We start from the raw sequence: 23004 nt of genomic DNA, 5'->3' as shown, positions 1-23004 counted from the left end.
CCTAAGATGTTAGGGGCTGGAAGGGACCTTACAAATGCCTCAGGTCCAGCCCCCCTGCACTTGGGCAGAAAAGACTGCTGATAGACATGTGGAAAGTTGTACACATTTCAGGTGGCAGTCCTCTTCCTGATGGGGGCCAGGCACCTCTGGCAACAGCACAAATGAGATGGACAGCAACAAAACTTCAGAGCTGAGGGAATGATGCCAGCAAAAATCTTCCCAGCTTCTGTTGCAGTTCCCAGGTCCCCCACATAGGACAGGAGATGCAAAGGCACTGGGCCCAGCGCTCTCACCTCAGTTTGGAAAGACTTGCTTAACAGCCAGCGCCAACAGCTGGACCTGGGTGCTTTGGGAAGGAGCCCAGTGTGCCGGGGGGGGCCCTTCCTAGGTCACCTGCACGAGCTCCTTCCAGCGGCCGAGTTTCCCCACATGGAAGAGGAAAGGACACCAAACCATTTGGCTGAAAGCCCCAACTAATCCTTGTGGAGGTGATGGGGAGCAGAAGGAAGCACTCACTCTCTGCATCTGCAGCTGGCACCGATTGCCTCCAGCCTAAATTAGCACTGGAGCTGTGTTCTGGACCAACGCTGTAGACAACTGTCATGTTTCTTTGAAGGTTTGAAGGCCATTTCTTCTAGTAAAGTAATTTAAATGAACAATCCAGATTATTGCCCAGCTGCAAGCAGTCTTGAATGCTTCAATGCACTAAGTATACTTTCTACATCCTTCCAGGAAAGCACCGCTACTGTTGCTGCTGAGATCTAACTGGCTAGTTCATAACACCTGGCCAGCCACTCCCTTATTTAAGACCAGGGGGAGGAACAGGAAATGTCCCTGCTCTTAGTCTGTGCTCTGGGGACTCTGCTTAGTTCTTGATTCCTTGGCTCCTGACTCAGCTTGCTCCTGACCTCTACTTGCCTCCTGGCCATTTGGGTCCTAACTTAGCCTGTCCCCAGACTCTGCTCAACCATTCCCACTCTGGCTTTGACATTACAGCTCTCCAATGCAGTAACCTAGATCCCTAGTCAGTCCTCCAGGTCTGGCTGTCCATGTCCTGGCACTGACATAAAGAGAGGCTAGATGGCTCATTTTCTTCACCTTATTTATTATTTATTTGCTCTTTAGGAGCAAATAAGGCATGGCCATTCTCCTTAGAACTATCAGAAATGTCTTCAGTGTACTGACCAGCCCACTCAATATCCATATAATCACAAAAAGCAGGGCTGAAAGGGACCTCGACAAGCCCCTAGTCCAAGGCAGGATCACTCCTATGCAAACGATCCCAAATACTTGTTTATCTAAGTAACCCTTTAAAATGTTGTAAACAAGTCCCTTGCCTCTAGCACAACTTCTCATGCCCAAAACATCAGAAACACTGTAATTTGTCCTAGGTAAAGCAGGGAGACGAGTTAAAGCCAGACCCCCACCCCTTGCACCCGTGCCCCTTGCCCTCCCACCCCTTGCCTCCCTGTGCCCATCCCCTTACTCCCAGCCCCCCTGCCACTTCCCTTCTGCTCCTGCACCTCTGCTTTGGCTCCCGGGCAGTCAGTAACCGCAGTGGTCCTGGCTCAGCTCCAGGCCAACCCAGTCAGAGAGAAATAGTGGCAGTGGCTAGCCAGCCTAGGATACAGCTGAAGGGACTGGAGGTGAAGCAGGAAGTATGGGAGGGGCTGTGTGGTCTCCCCCGTGTTCCTCCCTGCTGCACACATTGGTCTCCCCCTTCCCCCACTACCACTCCATGATCTCCCCCATACTCCCAACACTATGAGCCCCACCCCCCAACAAACAAGTCACCCCAGCCCCGGACAAGCAGTAGCTCAGCTCTGGCTTTAGTCTCAAGCCTGGAGCCAAAGTCAGAGTCAAGCTGGCGCCAGCTCCAGAACAGTACTCCAATCCAAAATGAGGCCTCTCCCCACCTCTGTAGGGGAAAAAACTTCATCTTGGATTTGAGTAAATAGGGCAATAGAGTCTTACGAGCCATCACTGCCAGTCAGATCCAGACAGCCTTTCCATTGAAATTTCACCTTTTCAGCTCACTTTATTACTCAGAGAGACAAAAATGCACATTATACATGCCCAAACACACATACCAACAAAAGTGCTCAAGGATACAAGGACTTAAGTACCACTTTTTCCTGCTGTAGAAAACCCCTGTGCACAACCTAATTAAATCTTTCTATGATTCTCAATAACAGAAAAAGCTACTTATTCTGAGGTAGATCACCACATTCATCAACACAGAGTAGATCCCTGTGTTAAGACATACTACATAAAAGTTTTCAAACTAATGAAGGGTCACACAGTCAAAACACCCATTCTGCTCAAACGCTTCTGCAAGGCCTACTACTGTCCATAGGGTAAGCCTGTGGTCTTAACTGTTCAGCAGGACTGAGCTTTGTACCTCATTTAAAGCAAAATAAGATTTTTCCTCAGCACGGACTGATGCCGACTCATATTCATTTCCCAATATAAAAACAGAGCTGGAGAGTAATAAGGCAGGCAGTTATCCACAGAAAAATCATTCTGCCCAGAAACTGAAGCCGCGTCTACAAAGCAAACTGACTGTGCCAAGCAGAAGCACTCAGATGTACCATCCTGTTCCTCACAGGCTGTTTCAGGAAGGCAATTAGCACTGGTGAGTGATGGCACCAGGTAGCCCCTTCTCCTAATTTGCTCACCTATGGGACCACATTGATGCAGCTGCAACGCTCCTGGAAGCAGCCTATGGCTAAGGTGCAGGAAGCATAGCATGGATGAGGGCACTCCTGCTTAGCAGAGAAAGGGTATGTCCATACCACCTTCCCAGTGCTCTGAAAGCAGTGCCAAGAAGTATGGTCCTGTCCACTCACTCATTCCTCATGGAACTAAACCAGATATAGGGTGGTGAAGCCAGCTTGAGGGTGCCTCTACACCTGTTTCCAAGCATAGCAGAGACAGACAGCTCAAGAAGGGCAGTGGGGGCTGGCTGCAAGCAGAGGAGCACTCTGCCATCAACGTGTCAAGGGTTCTGCTCCAGCTGTGGCTGTGATGCCCCTGGAGCATCTTCAGCCTTCATTCATCTCCCTTTGGGCAGTCACCCCTTCTCTCACCTTGATGTATTTATCTTTTAGATAAAAGGAGGCTGCTTCAGGGCTTCCCAAGCTTGATTGCATTCTCATGACCACAGATGTCCATGGTCATTGCCTTAAGGACTAATTACATGGCTCCAACCTCCCTTTTATACCACGCCCATGTCTTGCAGATGTTACTCCCATGGACCTGTGATACTCGCCCCTCCTGGACCCCAGACCTCTGGGCTGTCTGGCCCTGCTGGTACCTCTGGGTCCCTCCTGGGCCTCTCCCTGGGCTCTGGCCCTCTAACCCCACACTCTGCCCTCTGGGCCCCCTGGCTCTAGGCTTTGCCCCTCTGTGGCCTCCAGGCCCTCATGCTCTGCCCTATTCCTAGGCTCCAGCCTTGCTTGCTGGCCTCTGGGACCTCCCACTCCCTTAGTCCCTTCCACAACCTGCTGTACTGCTTAGCCCAGCTCAAACATTATTCAGGAGCCCTGCTGCCCAGAAGCATATCTCTCTGTGGCACCCAGGACTAGACTCCCTGACCGGCTCATGCCCTGGACTTATATGCCTCAAGTCCACCCTCCCTTCTGGTCAGCTGACTCTTTAATTAGCCCCTGCCATTAACTTCTAATTAGCACCTGCAGGCTGCTTCTCAAGCAGCCTCTTTCACTTAAAGCGATAGGCATGCCAAACACCCTGTCACAGATGACAAATCTCCAGTGAACTTTTTCCTTATGAATTAACTTTACATCTTTCCATTTTAAAATGTCCTTTCTTACTTTCTTTTCCAGCAAAGCCAAAGGTGAAGGGTGATACAGGACAGGAAACAGAAATCGCTCCTAACACAAACCTTCTCTTTCTTCTTTTAAAAAAAGTTTTACAAAAAGAAAAACCATGCCAATATTTATTTTACAAAACCCCACTGCCTGCACATAGTTTATCAGTATGTGACAGGGGGCCAATCTCCCAGGTCCAGTCACAATACCAGCCCGCCTACCTGTTTAGGGCAGTCTGCCCGGTTTCTCCTGCCATGCCTTTGATGTATTATAAAATGGTGTTACAATAAGCGGGAGGCTGCCCATTTAAGACCCTGATGTCTAGGAGTTTGTACATGACTTTGACCTTCCCTTATAGTGTCCCACGCCTTGCAGATGTCTCCTTTTGAGTTGCTCTGAACTCCAGCTCATGGCTGGGCCAAACCTAGCCCCTTGCTTGGCCTCATACATTCACCCTTTCTCTGTGCTCTAATGGACCTCATTCATACCACCCACTCTCACCAGCCATCTAGCACTTTGCCCACTCTCACTGGACCTCTTACACGCTGCCCCATGCTGGACCACTCTTGACCTGCCCTGCTCCCTCGAGCGGCTCCCATAGACCATCAGGCTTGCCTACTCACAGCCTCTTGGGCCCTCTTGCAACCCTCATCCAAACAGTGACCAGCCAATTCACCTTGCCCTGGACAGGGTCCTGACCTGAAGCCCCTCATCAGCTAACTCGTTACTCTCTGTCCCTCACTAGGGCCAATTACCTACCCACTCGGCCTCGGGCCCACTTGTGGCCTCAGGTGTCCGAAGACTTACCTGGGCCTAGCTGCCCCCTTCCTGGGGCTTCAACACATGCGCCCTCTCTGGGGCCTCAACACCCCCCCCCCCCGGGGCCTTGACACACACTCCCATCTCTGGGGTCCACACTCTGGTCCTATGCTGGGGCTTTGGGGTATTACCCCCCCATAGGCTCAGGTGCCTCTCAATAGGCATACCTGGCCCCACTACTACTTTAATCTTACACCCCCATGGGCTCATGTGCCCCTCCCTGGGTGTGCCTGGTTCCACTATCATCTGGGGTCTTACACCCCTACAGGCTCAGGTGCTCCTCCCTGGGTGTGCCTAGCCCCACTACTCTCCGGTCATAATGACCCACTGGATGTTGGGGCCTGGGGTTACCAGGCATCCCTATCCACCTTTCACTGGGAAGATAACTGGCCTAGCATTTCTGGGGGACTGTCCCTGCATGGACAGCCGCACCAGACCACCCTGCCCTGGGAGGGTGCAGTTTCTGGTCTTACTCAGAACCAAGCAGGTCTACCTGCTCTGGTCTAGTTCTCTCTCTGGGTTCTGGATTTAATCCTCGGGCTGCTTGCTCTCCTGGGCCCATTTCTAATGCTGACCCCCTCTTGGAATCCTCCCCTCCAGAGGCTGTATGGCAGCCTCCTTCATCACAGCCAGCCTGCTGGCTGACCTCTACCCTCTGTTGGCTGTGATGCCCACCCCCTTGAGAGGACCTTCAGTCTCTCTAGGCCCTGGCTCCACCTCCAGGCCAGTCAGGGTGCCCAATGGTTCTCCACAGCCCTGGCTTGCTGCTTGTGGTGGGCTCAATTGCCTTTCAGCCTAATTTGACCAGTCAAGGGATCAGAAGGTCAGCATGGCAGCCGCTGCCCACCATTCGCTAGAGGGGGCCCCCCTCTAGGTCTCACAATAGAGTCAGCACCCCAATCCAGGCTTCCCTAGTGCCCAGCAAGGCTGCATAAGACCTAGTTCTACTGCGCTTACCTGAGCCCCCTGGCTTCCCCCCTGCCAGATCTACTTGGGGGCTTGCCTGGCCCCTGTGTAGGCCTATAGCTGTTAACTCTCCTGCTAGACTGGGCCTTCTTCTCACAAGGCCACTGTTTTCTCCCTGGGGCTCAAGACCCTCTGGGCCTCCTAGGAACCTCCTTCCATCCCCATAGTTCTTTCCTTACCAATAAAGTATTGTGTGAGCAGCAGCTCAGCCAGGTGTTGCTGCTCCAGCTGCCAGCAGCAGACAGCTGGCTCAGCCCTGATGCCTAAGTTAAAATGGAGGCAACTCAGTTCTCTCCACCAATCACATGGCCTGGCCTGCAGCCATGTGACCGTCTCATCAAGGCTGGCCCACACCTGCCAGTTGTCCTGCTGACTGCTTAAAGTGGCCACAAGTAGCATAACTTGAGGAGGGCAGAGGGAGGTCAAGCAGGGCATCAGGTGTCCCCACCTAGTGCTTTGCCACTTCAGGAGCACCCCTATGACAGCCCATGACAGGGCAAGAGCAGCAGAGGTCTCCAGGAAAGTAAGACTGATCACCTGTCTACCTTCCTCCCCTTTCCCTCCAATGCTCAAAACCCCTTTACCCACCAGCGAAATTTTGTCCAGGGTACTAAATTTGGTATACTGCACAAGAGTGTATCAAAAAGTTATGGCAATTCTGAAATAAAACCATTTCATGTGTAATGTGCTGGACCACATAATTTCTCTACATAGTCATGAACAATGGGTGCATTGGACAATGCCACCATCAGTGTTCCCCGCTACTGTATACTCCCACTCGATGCAAACAAAATGGTTTTATTTTGAAAATGCTGTTACTTTCCAAAACACCCACATAGTTCGTTCTCTGTAATTTACATTAAACAAATAGAGATTTTTTTTGTTAGTTGCTTTTGCCTGAGGCTACAAAAGATAAGCTCCCTAGACCAGACTTGGGTAGGACCATGGTAATTTGCTTGTGAGGTAGTGACATAATTTTAGATGGCTACTGTCCAAGAATTACCGGGAGCACAGGATGCTTACTAACATAAATAAGGGGAGAGATGTTTCAATGTCAGTCTGAAGTTAGGCAGAAGGTAGAGCAAAAGGGCATCTTGGAGACTAACTCTTTCAGAAAAGCATGCGATTTCAGTGGCTACCATCCTACTTCATCAGATGCTATAAATAAGGATGGATTTTGGTCCTGGTCATATCTTTTCTATTTCAGTAATGGCTCCTGCCACCAACTTTATTTGAAGAATGAACACTGAACTGAAATGTTGGTACTTTGTCAATACCAAGTATCTGAAGCAAACAGCAATAGAAATCCAGAAAAGATCAGGTAGAGGAGCTTTCCAAAGGGGTCCCATAGAATCTGATGAACTACTCAGGGGTAAGAAGGAGATCAACTTGCTTGGTAGGATTCTGTCTTGTATTCATTTAAAAAAAATATTTGCTTCCAAGTAAGATTTTGCCTCCACAGCAAATATGAGCATAGACAACTGCAGAACACACAAGGAGATAAACTTTTTATAATAATTTTTGTTTTGTTGCTCTGGATTTATAATTAATTTGCAGTGAGCATTCATAACACTAACCAGACAGGAGAATACATAAATAGATTTAAAATGCCTACATGTATTGATTTTCTTTCTAGGAGCTGATCCCAAACTGCAGTATTCAGGTCTAGGTTTTGAGCTAATCCTTCCTCAGTTTTCTGAGACACCCATCAGTCCATTCAAAATCCTGAAGCATTGCCTTTGCCACAGTCATTTTGTACATCTGACGAAGAAACAAATACAATATCTCCCTTTTAAAATTATATCTGCACCTGAATGAGTTCCTGGAGATGTGACCACTTACTGAGCTAGTAAAAAATTTTGCTTTAAAACATTCTTAACAAAACATGCCTGATTTTATATTAAAAATATATTTAGGTTTTCACTGAAAACTTAAAAAACAAAATGGATTTTTGTCCTAGATAAATTAAAATTATTTTTTAATTTATCTTAAATAAACATTTTATCTGCTAAAGACTGAAACAGAAATGTTCTTCAGTTTTTCAATGGGCACAACAATTTTTGAAGAAACGTTTAAAGCATTAAAACATTTTTATTAAAAATGATTTTTTTCTTCAGGAAAGTATTATTTCACAACTAGCACTACTGAGGAATGATGATGAAGGAAATGAAAGTGAAGAAACCTGAGAAGGTCACAATAGGTAACCAAGTTACTAAGGATATAAAGAAGTACCAGCATAACATATGCATTCTGAGCCTGTTTGGCCCATCTTCTGTCTGGCACTCATTAGAAATAACACCAGTTTACTATTTACCCAGGGAAAGTGCCTCATGTGATAAACAATCAAATTTCCATTCTTGTTAGTAACAACTAGTTATGGATTTTATGGACGATCATCTCTCAGAACTTATTTAATCTTCATAGATTAATATTTCATAGGGTTGAACTGCTTCCCTGTCATTGCAGTAGCAGGACATTGGCAGTGCTCCCATCTCCCCTGCTTTTACCTGGTGTCTTTGTTGTTTCAGATATTGTTCTTTGTATTTACAGATGAGGATTTGCTAACAATGGCCCGTGAATGAAGGGGACCAGATGTGATAATGATCCCTTCCTACTATGAAAAGGACCATTAGATCATCTGACAATTAAATTAAATTTCCTACAGTTCTCCCTAGCTTGAGCCCAATAATTTGTTTTACTAAGGCATATTTTTTGGTTTTGCTAAAGCATATCATCCATGAAGAAAGCTGGTCTTGGTACAAAAACATAGGTTTTTTCCATTGCTAAATCATCTTTCCTGTTTAAAGTTTGTGCTTTATATTTCTAATGTAAAGTGGTCTGATTTCATAAAGTGTTCTGATTAGCTCTTGCTATATCTTTCTTCACTTTCTTCTCATGAACTACTTATACACTGTAATTAATTTATCTTTCAATATTCTTCCTGGTTAAGCAGATTAATTTTTAAATATTTTTTCTTTAGGAATACTCTCCAATCCTTGCTTCTGTTTTGTGTGTCTTTCCTAAACTCTTGCCAATCTTTCAACATCTTTTTGTAAAGTGTGAATACCAGAACTGAATGCAATATTCCAGCATCAGCCTTACCAGTGAACTATATCTAGATAAACTCACCTCTCTTCTTTCTACTCCTCTACTTAATCTCTAAGAAGTATAATAGTCCTTTTGGCTATGGCATTGCCCTGGGAGGTCATTCTAAGTTACTAGTCCTTTGCGATCTATAATCACAGCTTTCCAAGATAAAGTCCTACTGTGGGTCTGGTCTCCCATTTTCGTCCTCAACATAAAACTTGGTATTCAAATACCTTAAAACTTGTATTGTCAAGAAAAAATGTATTTTGGTCATGGGGTGGGGGTGGGGGGGTGCTGATGACAATGTTTTTGACCTTACTATTGTACTAGGTAAACAAAAAAAAATTCCAAATCTTTGTTGTCTAGGATAAACATATGAAATAAACATTGAGTTATCCTGTTGTTTTATGCTGCTGTGTTAAATAAACTCTTCAGTTAATCAAGAGTCAATCCACAAGGCCATTGCTATTTTCTCTCGGATGTTTTTACAGACTTTATCAAAAAGTCATACCTCCCACCCTCCCTCCCTCCTTCCCTATCTGAAAGAGGCAAGAATTGTTGTGGTGATATATTTTATTGGAACAACAGTATTGTTGGGAAAGATCTATTTTTTGGACATAAGGTACCTCTTGTGATTTGAGGGAAGGGTGCCTTGTGCCCCAAAGTTTGCTTAACTCTTTCCCAATTATACCATTGGTCCAATAAAAGATATTACCTCCCACATCCACTCCAAAGTCCTTGCCTTTCACATATTTCCTGGCCCATCACAGCTACAACATCACTCCAACACTACCACAAGGAACCGAAGGGTATCTTTTATTACTACTTCTTTGGAACCACTGTTTATATGGGTGCATCTACACATGGCTCTACGGTGACATAGTGATATGCTACACTGCCGTATGGCATGCTATGGTGATGTAGTGATCACACGTGCCTACATGTGATCATGTTACATCACTGGAGTGGTGTGCTCCCCAGGTATAGCATGCCATTATAGGTATGTAGCAGCAAGATCTACCCATATGCTGCACGCACAGCGCAGTAACCACCTGTACTTTGCCATGCTTTAGTACTTCCTTTTGGAAGTACTAAAGCATGGTGCCATAGCATTGTCACCATACGGTGACATGTAGACACACCCTATATATAGAATATTTAAGCTTGATATATGGTGTCAAAGGAATACACAGCAGCTACAAATAAGCATGTAAACTGATGGATAAGCACCAATTGTAGAAATGTCTGATTGTATATGGTAAAGAATGTCTGGCAAACATATACAAACTGTATCTAAGAGAGTTTACCCATGGGGAATTAAAGCTCCCTGTTAATTGAAAGTAATTCCTCATAGTTTAGCATCCTATTGTAAATCTGCCAGTTGGAAGAGAAGCCATCTCCTAACAGGTCATCATGATTCCTGAAATGGAGCTGATTCATTAGCTTTGGTTTCCTGTTTAACTGAAAAGGGAAAAAAGGATCAAAGATTTGTATGCAGGTTGAGTCAAATGTTTGGAAGAGCTAAGTTGAGCAAGCTTTCAGGGGAACATTTTGCACAACTCTAAACTGTTTTGGGGGATTTTTTTAATTTAACACAAGTAGGCCTTGCAGCTACCATCATGAGTTATCAATATCTCAGTAGTGTGCCAGAGCCTCAGTCAGAATCAGGGCTTCACCTTGCTTGGTGCATTACAAACACCTAAGAACAGTCGGTACCAGCCCCCAGAATCTCAGGCCTGGTTCCCTCCTTAGCTAGTTAACTTCGTAAGTAGATTCAGCATTTCAACCTTTCAAATAAGCAGATCCACAATGGAGTCTGATCTCATACCCTTGGTAGCTTGCCATATGATTTGCTTAATCTAACATGATGAATTGAAGGGAAGCCCCTCCCATCCTCTTCAGCACAAACACCAGCTGACTTCATTATGTGCTGGCAAGGAGCTGCCTTAGTTGTCACAAGACTACATGAAAATTACTACAAAAAAAAAAGAAAAATGGTGTTTTTAATAGTCTCTTCTAAGTTCAGAATTGAGCACAAAGATTTTGCATTAGGGAGGAAACAAAAACCCATACTGCTCCTTGCTTCAGAAGTTTGTGATGGAGAGAATCTCTGTCTTGCAATGCCCCCCTACCGCCTTAAGACCCCACTTTCTCAAAGCCATTATGACTATGTCTGTCTAATGGTAAATTTACCATTTTCTGGAGCAGCATCCTTAGACACATAGTGTTGCACCAAGCAGATTACTTCCTAAACTGAAAGCCATGTAACCTTGTCCATGCAACACAGCTGGTGAGTTCCTTAGTGTGGAGTAGACTAATGTGCTGTCAGTCAGCGGTCTAATTAACCCACATGAAGGAATATGTGTACACAGCCCATCCAGAGCAGGGCAGCGTGCCACTATGCTTTAGAGCATAGTGAATTTACTGTGTAGATAGAGCCTTAGTGGCCTAGAATCAAAAATCTTGACACAACTCCTTTCCAAAACAGTCAGAAATGCCTGTGGTCCACTCACTCAGCCCAGGAGCACAAGCTCTTTTGACAGTTGTGGGTGTCTTGACCTCCTAGATGTATTGCCATGTCTCCAAAATAATCTGGAAATGCAGGTTTGATGGCTGAGAACGAAAGACTCCCGAAACAAGATTTCAGTTCCAGAAATGCTAAGTCAAATAACTGAGTTTCTGAAGCAAAAATTATGTGTCATGTGAAGGACACCCTTGTAGTAGCCCGCAGGCTCTGGGTGCCAGGTGTGAATAACTTCCTATTGAAGGGAAGGAAACATTATTTACACCAGTGGGGAAATTCAATGCTACAGCTGTCCCAGGTCATTATCCCATCTTAGATGAAAGCAAATGATATGTCAGCCCTGGCCTATTGCATTTTAGACACGGTGCCATGTACTGCATTGTCCTCTTGTGGCTATTAAAAAGCCAAACAAAACCAAGACAATGTCATGTTGGATGTTGACCTGAAAAAATCAAAACCTGCTTTCCTCCCAGACCTTTAAAATAACTACACTGTTCTTCATCAACATTCTGCTGCTTGGTGGACCTCTGAAAAATGTACATAACTATCCCAGCACTGCCAAGAACATGTTCCAGCTATAATTTCCAGCTCCCTTTAACGTTTTCATGCATATAATGACAGCAGACTAGCCAGGACCAAATGTATTACCTGCCTGCTGCTTTTTCAAGTGCTCGGGATTTCTCCTTCCTCCCTAATATTTTAAACAGAACTAACATAGCATGCATAATACATTGTTATACAGAAACACAGACAAGAAAATACAGAGAAATGCTGGGATTGGCTGAAAATATGGAACCAGATTCTGAGCTCACTTATACCTGTGTAAGTTAGTTCCTGAAGCCAGATCTACATTCATACAAGGGTTAGAACACACCTGAGTGGCTTTATCCTATGCCTGGGTCAAGGCTTGTGGATTGTTACTGAGAAGTGCAAATAACTCCATGATAATCCTTTTCACCACAACCAGCAGCCCTTGTACAGAGATGATCTCAGTTCAGGGAAGAATCCAGGGCAATAAGAGGGAACTGGATAAAAAAGGAAATGCCATCATATATGGCTGAGCTTTCTTTGGTTGCATTGTATTCAGTGTAATCTGTGAATTTTGCCATAGAACGTAGCCATAGCTTGAGCGAGAGAAAAATTGGGTCTCTCTCAGTCAACATTGTCATGTACTTGTTAGACTGGTGAGTGCTAATGCTAAAAAGAAAATTACAAGCATTATTCTTGGTTAATGGAAACAGTTTAATGTTGTCTGTGGATATACTATTCTGCTCACGCACTGCAGTACACTCTGTTCTAATGATGCATTTGGAAGCTGCATAGTTTACCTTTCATATGGAACTGTTAAATGGCATGTGTTTGGTATTATATATTCCTAGGCTTAGTTTCTGCCTGAGTAACCATTTCAAATAAATAAATACTGTACATTCTCTTATACCATTTGCCTCACGAGCTGTTCTTTCAAAGAAAATGTAAGCTGTGTCTGATTTTACATTCCGGGGGTTAGCTGAAGGTTACAGCACTTTTCAACTGCTTCTAAGTACTAAATGCATTTTGTGTGCGTGCATAACTTGTAACTCTGATGTTCTAATGTCATGTATGTTGCTAAATATCCTCCCCATTGTTGTAGTGGTTCCATTGCTTTCAGTGTTTTGCTTGGCTTCGAGTCTATGCTCCAGTCTCTCATTTCAGTTAAAGGCAGTCTGATGAAAGGCTCCTCCCTGAATTTGAATGAACAGTTTCTTTCCCTCTGCCGTCTTTAATCTCCTGCTGCTCTCATCACTTTGCAAGTTCTACTTTTGCCCTCGTGCTGTTCCTTGACTACAAGATAGAGCAAAAAATGTTTCGTGGAGATTCAGAAGACACATGCGAGACACTCACTGCAAAATGTCAGATTATTTTACGCCAGGAAAACGTGCTAGAATCATCCTCCCTGGGATAGTGATGATGATGAATGGTACAGTGAAAATGATCAGTCCTGCCTGTCTTGCATATGTGATCCAGAATGGGACAGAGAAAGGCCATTCTGTTTTCTTAAGGGTTTGATATTTTGAAAACTTGTTTTGATTGGGAGCAAAACTTTTGAAATTACCTAAGAAAGAAAATGGAGGTACAGCTCCAGGAAGGTTCACCTGGCAGGTGGCCCTGCTGTAGACCCTGGAAGCTCAAGCTAGCATAATGAAATGAGCCTAAGAGTTTAAGAGCTGGCATGCCTAGGGCTTCCAGGCTCCCCCCATCATCCTGTTTGGTGAGCTGCAAACTATCAGAAAGCCTAGAAGCCTGGAAACCCTAGCTGAGCTGAAAGCCTGAATCCAGGGTGACCAGCCTCTCCCTCTTCAGTCACTTGACAGCCAGCCTGCAATGCAACTGGGATCCAGGAAGCCCTAAGGGCTACGCTTTGGGCACTTCAGATGGCTCCTATGGCTTCTAGGTTCTCTGCTTCATGTTAACTCACCAGGCAGGCTGCCGAAGACAGGAAGAGCCTGACACCACTTTTCTGCACCTTTCCCCTCCCAATATGCCATGGCTGCTCTGTAGTCACTGGCCTGAGGATTTTGCAGGACTAGTGCTAGAAAATTCAACACAAAGCACAGAAGGACGAGGAGGCATTCCTTGCCCAAAGGGAGGTTCTGGTTGCCACTTTCCCAGACCGGCCTGTGTTGACTGCTCACCATCTGCCTTGTGTGGCCACCATTCTTGGAACTGAATTAGTGTGGTGTGACAGGAAAGTGATAGAGAGGATTGGAAGTCAGAGACCACACAGACCTTCAAATCCATCTCCCTGCCAATTCTGAACGGGCCTGTTGCACATTGCCAAGTATTCTTCCCATTCCAGTTTGAAAGGAATCAGTCACCATCAAGAATTAGACAAAAGCATCCACTGGGCGAGGGGTTGGTGGGGAGGAATGTGAAGGGAGAGTCAGGATTGTTAGTGGAGCAGGCCACAGAGCAGTAGAAGGAACTGTTACTGAACATATTGCAGAGCAATAAAGTACAATCATTAAAATCACCTCGTTATAATCTGAGCGGGAAAAGAAACTGGTACTTGCACACATTTGGATATTGTAATGGACTTCTTGCTCTGTGGTTGAGCTCCATGTGTTTGTCATCTACTCAGTGAAAAAAAGTGTTGGTTTTGTAACTTCCCACCTAAATGAGGAGGAATGTATTTTCCTTTAGGATGTGTTTCTTTTTCCCATGGTACCGTTATAGTGCAACCCCCACTATGATTAAAGACAGTCTGAAGGGGACATCTGAAATGTCCCCTGGCTCACACCTCTCAGTTCTATACCGCACATATTGCTAACACCATTGTTTGCTTTGCCTTCAGCTAGAGAGTTAGTAACAACAAAGACTGAATAGCCCTCACGTCACACCATGTCATAGCTGCAGTGGGAAAGTGCATTCTTCGTCCCAACAGAGCAGTTCCTTTGGTTTATTTCCAGCTTGAAAGGAGCAGATCACTCTAGGAGCACTACTTGCTCACTTGGGAGTTGAGCAAGTCTTGGGTTGAAAAAGCACTAGCATGTCTATTAAGAGTCGGGTCATTTTGTTGCGAACGTGGCAAGAGTGATGACAAGCTATCGACCATTCAACAGCCACTTCCTACATCCTGCTGTGGAATGTGAGCAGCTGGCAGCAACAGAGGCCTGGGCCGCTTGGCAAAAAACAAACCATCTGATCCCTCTTCCCCTTGTTGCAAAAGGAAATGCTAGCATCGGGGCTGACATTTGGAAAACCAACCCAGCTGGATTGTTTTTATATTAATAACACAAGAGCAGCTTGAGAGACACCTTCTGGGAGACACAGAAAGAAGATTTTTATTTTTATTCTTGCTGTTGTTGCTGTTGCTATTGATGTTATTGTAGTTATTATTTTATAGTAGGGGTGTGCGAAACGGGCCATATTCAATTCAGATTCAGATATGGACCAAATCGGGGACTGAAGATTTGATGCTGATTTGGAGAATCAGCAATTCAGCCATAGACACAGCTTTAAATGTTTTTTCTACATACCTCGAGGTACCAGGTGCAGCTCATGAACGCTGTGATGCTGGGGTGGATGGAGCTTCCCACAGGAGTGTGGGGGAGCCACCCGCATGCTCAGCGGCAAACCCAGAAGTGGACCAGAAGTACTTCCACTCCACTTCTGGGTCCTCCACCTAGCATGCAGGGGAGCCCCACTGCATGCCGCGGCTCAGCACTTGGCCACGGGGGGACCCCAGGTGCCCCCCCAGACCCAGGAGGCACAAGTCAGCAAGCCAGGGGGGTGCAGAGGGCCCCCCTACATGTTCCCCGGCAGACCCAGAAGTGGTCCACATCCAGGCCTGCTGTTGAGCACACCTGGGAGCCCCTCATGCTCCCATGGGATGCTCCATCAGCCCCAGCATCTCAGCATTCACAAGCTGCCTGGTATCTCGAGGTACGTAGAAAAAACATTTAAAACTGTGTCTATGGCCGAATTGCCAAATCTTTCTGAATCTCTCTGAATTGATTTGGAGGGTTCTGATTTGATTTGGAGAGATTAAAGGGTCTCCTGATTCAATTTGGATTCAGAGATTCAGCCACCGAATCAGGCCGAATCTCCACCAAATCGAATCAGTGACCAAAGCTTCACACGACCCTATTTTATAGTAAGACTTTTCTCTTGCATGTTTTATAATAATCGTCTTTTTCTCCCTTCCTCCTTGTATGGATTACAAGAATAGAAAACCAGTACAGGCGTATGGAGAAGGTGGCCCTCTATCAATACGGCATTTCCTGTGATGAAAGGTGTTTGCGCTCTCTGTACTACCCCTCGACTTCTTGGAAAATTTCTGCCATGCTCCAGTTCATATCAGTGCTGAAGGTACAAAGCATCAATGTAAACAAAATAGAGAGTTCAGCATGGGAAAATACTGCTGAAACCTTACCCTCCTCTCCTCCTGCCTTGGATCTCCAAAAGTCTCTTCAACATCTGGACTGCTCTGTTCCTTGATCCCATTCCCATTAAATAAAAAGCACCAGAGACGCCCCCCAGGGCTCTGCTCTTCTTCAAGGGGAAAGAAGTCCTGTGCTGCTCTGCTTTCTGCCCTCTAGCAATGGAGTCATGGCAGTGGTGGATTTACTCTGCAACAAATCATGCAGTGGCACAGGGCCCCCAGTGACAGGGGTCCCCAAAATGTAGGACAAATCTGACAAATAACTGAACTTAGTACGTTGCAAGTTCCAAAGCGGTCCAGGCTTTCTGCATTCTGCAAACTTCTTTTGCAAACTGTGCTGTAAACATAGTTTTTGAAGTAGTCTAGCAAAAAATGTGCTTTGCCATTTTTTCGCTGTTTCAGCAATAGCATAACAGCAACTAAGAGAAATTGTCATTTGCCAATCAAAGTCTGTCTGCTTGATCAATTATCCAGTTGAACAAAAGCACCCTCCCCCACACTTTGCAACAATGCCTGTGATTTGTCACTAGTATGCAATGGTTCAAAATCCCGTTTTTACAGATCCTGATAAGTGGTCTGTGAAAAAATGTAGAGTACAAAAGCAATCAAGGTACCTCACTTTATTTTCTTCTTATTACTTATAATATAGGAGGAGGAAGGGAAAAAAATGAAAAATGAGGGGAGATAAGAGAGAATGTTCTTCTTGGCTGGGTCTCAAGGGGGAAGAGGGGGCCAAAAATGAAGCTGCACATGGGGCCCCACTAACTCTAAATCCGCCACTGGTGCTTAGGCTACTTTTATCCCTTCCCATCCTAAAAACACTTAACCATGCCTCAGCCACTTTCTCTTTCCCTCCTGAGAAGAGCCATTGGTTACCCAGCTGCGCTACTACAGCATTACAATCTCTGAAGAATTTCACCATCAAGAAAAAGAAATATGAGGACTGACTTCTGGGTAACATTTCTGAGTCCTTTTTTGAGTCTCAGTACTTATATCTAATCTCACTTGCAATGGCAGAAAGCAAGAATAATCCAACTGTAGTCTGTGGAGTTCTACCAGCATAAAGCCAGTGTGATTTCAGAATCAGCCCTTATGAAAATGCATATCTATCTGAATATAGACTTCCTCCTCAGTGAGGTGGCCATTGTTAATTTTACTGCAACACGCAAATGCCCCAAACAGGATTGGGGGCATTTGGGTCCTGCACAAGTATATAGTCTGGTAATGTAAATAAAACCAGGCCATGTCAAGTAAGGGCAATTACTACTCAGAAAGGAGGAAGGAAACAGTAGAAATACTATGTGCTTACATAGCCTAATATTTGATTTAGCTTGACAGTTCAATTGAAGCTCCTTTAATTCTCATTTCAAGAATTTCCTTTCATGCCACTACTCCCTGTGCTTCCTTACACATCTTGAATGAATGACCTTGGCCCTTTGCAGGTTTTATATTGTATTATACATTTGTGGTTCTCCCTTTCTATATTCCAAACTCCTGAAAACTTCTATCCAGTTTTATTAGTGCCCTTACAAGAATAGCTCCCATAACTTGCCTCTACAATGCACTCAAATAATGACCCTCCCATCAAGGATTTTTCTCTTACCTTTCATGTACCTTTCATGGTCAGGGTACAGGGTAGCTGCATTTGGCACAGATTAGGTTTCTCTCGGCATGTCCACATATGATAGTAATGTGACCCAATAAATTCTGGTGCAGTGATCACATGTGTGTCCAGGACTGCAACATGTTGACCCACAGCACCAGCTAGCAGAGGGCCCAGGGAGTCAGCCTGCCAGCCTGCCTGCCAGTCTGGAGCTGCTCCACCCCAGCTCAACATGCTGCAGAGGGGCTGTCTGAGGCACAAGTATGCTACAATGTGGGGTTATCCAGCAGGTAGCCCCTACACTGTAGCACCCCATGCCCTGGCTAGCCCCAGTCACCATCTACACATGCATTGCAGTGCAGTACATAACTCCACTGTAGGATAGTACTTATATCAAGTTGTACTAGCTTGTGGCCAAATTAATTAGTTTAGTCCAGCCTAATAGGGGCACACATGTAGACAGTGATGCTTTACTGCTGAGCTAATTAGTCAACTGTGCAGTAAAGCATCTCATGTAGATGAACCCTTGACATGTAAGTGTTGGACTCAGAGTGATTAGGCACCCAAGTGGGATGCCCAACCATGAAGCCAACATGGATTCATCCTGAACTGTCAAGTCTAACTAAAATTATTTCTTTCTATGATAAAGTGACAGGCTCTGTGGATAGGGGAAGAGCAATGGATGTGATATACCTTGACTTTAACAGGGCTTTTGACACTGTCACCCACAAGATTCTCAATAGTAAGCTAAGGCAGGTGTTGGCACTGGATTTATGACCCAGATACCTTGCTATGGGTGGACCCAAACCCTCAGACTGACCACAACCTCTCCATTCAATAATAAATGAATGGTATTGATACACAGTGGTAGCAGATAAGAATAATGCAAGCAATTCTGTAGCTACCAGTCCTAGAGCTGTCACAGGGTCAAGGTACATCTAGCCAATATGCAAGCTTCACCCTGAGGTTCTTTCTTGAATGTCAAAAGTCAGCAGCCTGGAGGTTGAAGGCCGAGCCCCACTGTTCCCCCTCAGTAGGGTGGGTGATATGGGCTGGTGGTGTATTCTTTGTCCATGGTGACCTTGGGTTCTCCCCTCTCAGGGATCCGTTGCTGCTCTGAAATCCTTTATTTTGTATTCTCTCTCTCCTCTGATGACTCTTCATCTCTGGGAATCTTTGATTGGTCTCCCTGTAGTCATCATACGGTCCATGTTCTGTCCTGTCAATATATTCCTTTGTTTTACAAACACACCACATGCACACATTTTGTTCTTTCCAGTATCCTCCTAATTTGGTCCATCTACCAAAACCAGAAATCACAAGGGCCCTGCAGTTGGGCACAGTGGGCTGGCACTGATGCTGCCGAGTCCCTTATTTATGTTAAGGAACAGTGTGGTACTTGTCTTCAATTTCCCAGCCTTTGTATCTGCTTGCTGATTGCCTGTGTCAGACCCAGTGGGTCTTGAAGGAAACTTTGTTACAAACAGGCTTTAAAAATCAATTAACCCTTGCCATTCCCCTGGACCATTGTTCTACTGTATATCTGCTTTACCTATAAGCCAGTTCCCAAAAGCAAACCTCTAAATACCATTGCCTAGCCATTAGCTGGGGTCAGCAACCTATAACTTACAGAGCCTTTGAATCTGATCTGAGGAGCTGTGGCTTCAGTGGCATTCAGTGGTGGTGGGCTTTGCCCATGTCTCAGCTAGGCAGGAGGGGCTTTGGTGGATAGGATGATCTTTCTGCTCTACACTGCACCTGGACTTTGGTGGAGTGCGAACTCTGCCCATGCCATGCCATGCCACAGCTGCACTATGGGGAGAAGGGGTGGAGGTGACCAGGCCTATTGCCAGCCCACCTCAGACCTGAGCTGGGTCATTTTGGCCTGCTGCTGGAAAATGTTACTGACCTCTGCACTAAGGAAATGCAGACTAGATGGAAGTAGTGTAACATGGATATGTAACTGGTTAGCTCATCAGCCTCAACAAATAGTCATCAATAGCTCAACATCTAGTTGGAAGGAGGTATCAAGTGGGTTTCCTCAGGATCTGTCCTGGATTGGGTGGTGTTTAATATATTCATTAATGATTTGGGTGATGGTATTGTGTGCACGATTAGTAAATTTCCAAATCACAGAAAGCTTGATAGAGTTGCAGACATTCTGGGGAATTGGGCTAGGATCCAGAATGATCTGGATAAACCAGAGAAATGATCCAAAATCAGTGAAATGAAATTGAGCAAGGGCAAGTGAAAAGTCCTGCACTTGGGACAAAATAATTGCAGGCATAAATACAGACTGGGGAATGACTGCCTAGGCTGTAGTACTGCAGAGAGAGGCCTGGGGATTACAGTAGACCAGAAGCTGAATATAAGACAGTGTGCTTTTTTTGGGAAGAAAAAAAAAAGTCAACAGCATATTGGGTTGTACTAACAAGAGAGTCTCACACAAATCAAGGGAAGTTAGTTTGCCACTCTATTCAGTACTGGTGAGGCCTCATCTGGATCATTGTGTCCAGTTTTGAGCCCCACACTTTGAGAAATATATGGACAAATTAGAAAGAGCCCAGCAGATCATATTTTTTGTTAAAATATTAGAAGCTAGGAGAAAACATGATTTAAGAGGAAAGACTGAGATAACTAGGGTTATTTAGTCTGGAGAAGAGAAGACTGAGGCGGGATTTGATAACAGTCTTCTAATACCTGTAGTGAGACACAAAGGGTGGGATAGGACTAGGAGCAATGCCCTTAAATTAAAGCAGAGGATATTGAGGCTGAAGTCCCTGAAAAAATCATAACACAAGAGGGAGGTTGTTCATCTCTCCCTTGCCACATTCAGTGATTTAGTTTTAAGGTTAAGATGATGTTATATTACAAAATTAGGTGCGCTAATGCTTTAGGATTCAAGCAGGGCAGAAAAGGTTGACACTTACTTGCCTAAGTCCACTAAGGCATCTAACAGGTATTTTAGTGTAAGATAAAAGTAGATATAGATGGAGGGCCAGATAAGGTGAGGCTGGGTTTCAGCAATACAATAAATCCTTTGGTGCACAGGAAATCTAAGGGCCCATTGAGGATCATTGGATCAGAGAAAAATAGGGCTGAAAGAGACCTCACAAGATCAGCTAGTCCAGCCCCCGCTCAACACTGGGTGCCATTCAATCCCTGACTGAACCATCATAGCCAAGTGTTTGTCCAACCTACTTCTGAAAATTTCCAGGGGTGGGGATTTGATTGTTTCTCTAGGTAACCTGTTCTGATGCTTGACTATACTCAGATCAGAAAGTTCCTCCTACTTTCCAATCTCAATTTCCTCTCCTGCAGTTTTAGTCTGTGGCTCCTAATTCTGCCCCCTACAGTCACAGAAAAAGCCCATCTTCATCTTCTCTATAATCACCCTTCAGGTATTGGTAGACTTATCAAATCCCCCTCAATCTTCTCCTCTGTAGGCTAAATAACACTAGTTCCTCCAGCATTTTTTCATAAATCATGATTCTCAGACCTCTAACCATTTTTGTTGCTCTGTGCTGGACCTTTTCCAATTTTTCCAATCCTTTTTGAAGTGTGGGTTCTAAAACTAGACACAGTACTCCAAGTGAGCCCTCAACAGTGCCAAATTAAGCAGAAAAATCACTTCCTTTGATTTGCAAGTGACACTCCTCTTAAAATAATCTGGCAAACCATTGCCTTTTTGTACAACAACAGCATACTCATTTTATTGTCGACTGTAACTCCCAGGTCCTTCTATGCAATACTGCAGTCTAGTCAATCATTCCCTTGCCCATATTTGTGCATGAAATTATTCCATCCCAAGTGCAGGATTTTGCAGTTGTCCTTGTTGAGTCTCATCTGACTGACTGCTGGCCATTCCTCCAGTCTATCCAAGTCATTCCAGGTCCTAGCCCTACACTTCAGAGTGTCTCTACCCAATTTGTGATTTGAAAATTTGCTAAACATGCACTCAATCCCATCATCCAAATCATTAATAAAGATGTTAAATAGTATCAGACCCAGCCAGACTGCTGGGGAACTCCATTTCATATCTCCTCACAAATAGATATTGAGCTATTGATGACTACTCATTGAGCATGATGGTCCAATAAGTTATATATCTATGTTACAGTACTTTCCTCTAGTAGAATGAGAATGTCTTAGTAAACAGTATCATAAGCCTTGCTAAAGTCAAGGTATATTACATCCACTGCCCTACTTCCATTACCTTCACAGATTCACAGAAGTTTAGAGCTGGAAGAAAACTTGTGTGATCATCAAGTCCATCTCCCCCCTGCTCTGGGTAAGACAGACTGCTGGGGTCAAATAAACCTAGCAAAGTGTGCATCCAAAAATAGGATACTACCAGGAGTGGGGTTTGAACCCACACAGACATGTGTCTATTGGATCTTAAGTCCAACACCTTAACCGCTCAGCCATCCTGGTATAGAAGAGCTTGCTATTAAAGGAGGAAATCAGGTTGGTTGGGAATCACTTGTTCTGGCTCTTCCTGATCACCTTGTTCTTCTCTAGGTGCTTTATCATAGATTCCTTGAGGACCAGCTCCATGATCCTTCCATGTATCAAGATCAGGCTCATGGGTCTGTAATTGCCTAGATCAGGGTGGGCAAAATACTGCCCATGAGCCGGATCCAGCCCATGAGGCCATTCTATCTGGCCTGCAGGGCAGCTAAAAAATTTAGAAAATTAATATTCATCTGCCCTTGGTTCCTGTAAAAAATGACAGGAACCAAGGGCAGTAGGACCCAGGGGAAGCCCAGCGGCCTCCCCAGCCCTGCCCCCCCCAGCTGGAAGCCTGAACTGGGGCTTCTGGCCTGGGACCAGGTGGCTGCCCCACACCAGAACCGCAAGTAAGGGGGAGGGAGGGGAGGGCAGGAAAGGACCCCGGGCAGGGAAGGAGCCCAAGGAAAAGCTGAGCATGGTTTGGGGGAAAGCAGCCCCTTGCCTGCCCGGTGCCCTGTGCTGCAGCCACTCACAGCCCACATGGGGCTGACTGTGCCTGCTATGGACAGCCACACAGGCTGCGAGTGGCTGCAGCAGGGAGCACTGGCCACAGGGTGGGGGAGGGGTCACTTTTCCCCGTGCTCAGCTTTTTCCCAGGCTCCTTCCTGGCACGAAGGAAAGCGGCCCCTCCCCCATCCAATGGCTGGTGCTCCACACTGCAGCTGCTCGCAGCCCACGCGGGGCTGTCCAGAGCAGGCACAGGCAGCTCCAGGCTGGCTGTGAGTGGCTGCAGAGTAGGGTG

The 23004-nt window shown here is 45.4% G+C and overlaps 1 non-coding gene across 1 annotated transcript; it reads right to left on the bottom strand.

Moving 5' to 3' along the window:
• Positions 1 to 22101: 22101 nt before the first annotated feature.
• TRNAL-UAA lies at positions 22102 to 22184 on the bottom strand. The gene has a single exon. It is a non-coding gene; the product is annotated as a tRNA-Leu (tRNA).
• Positions 22185 to 23004: the final 820 nt, after the last annotated feature.

The sequence above is a fragment of the Crocodylus porosus genome, unplaced genomic scaffold (genome assembly GCF_001723895.1).
Source record: "Crocodylus porosus isolate Cpor-Errol unplaced genomic scaffold, CroPor_comp1, whole genome shotgun sequence".
Classification (NCBI taxonomy): domain Eukaryota; kingdom Metazoa; phylum Chordata; order Crocodylia; family Crocodylidae; genus Crocodylus; species Crocodylus porosus.
Note: the sequence above shows the minus strand (reverse complement) of the source record. Positions and strands in the feature narration are given on the sequence as shown.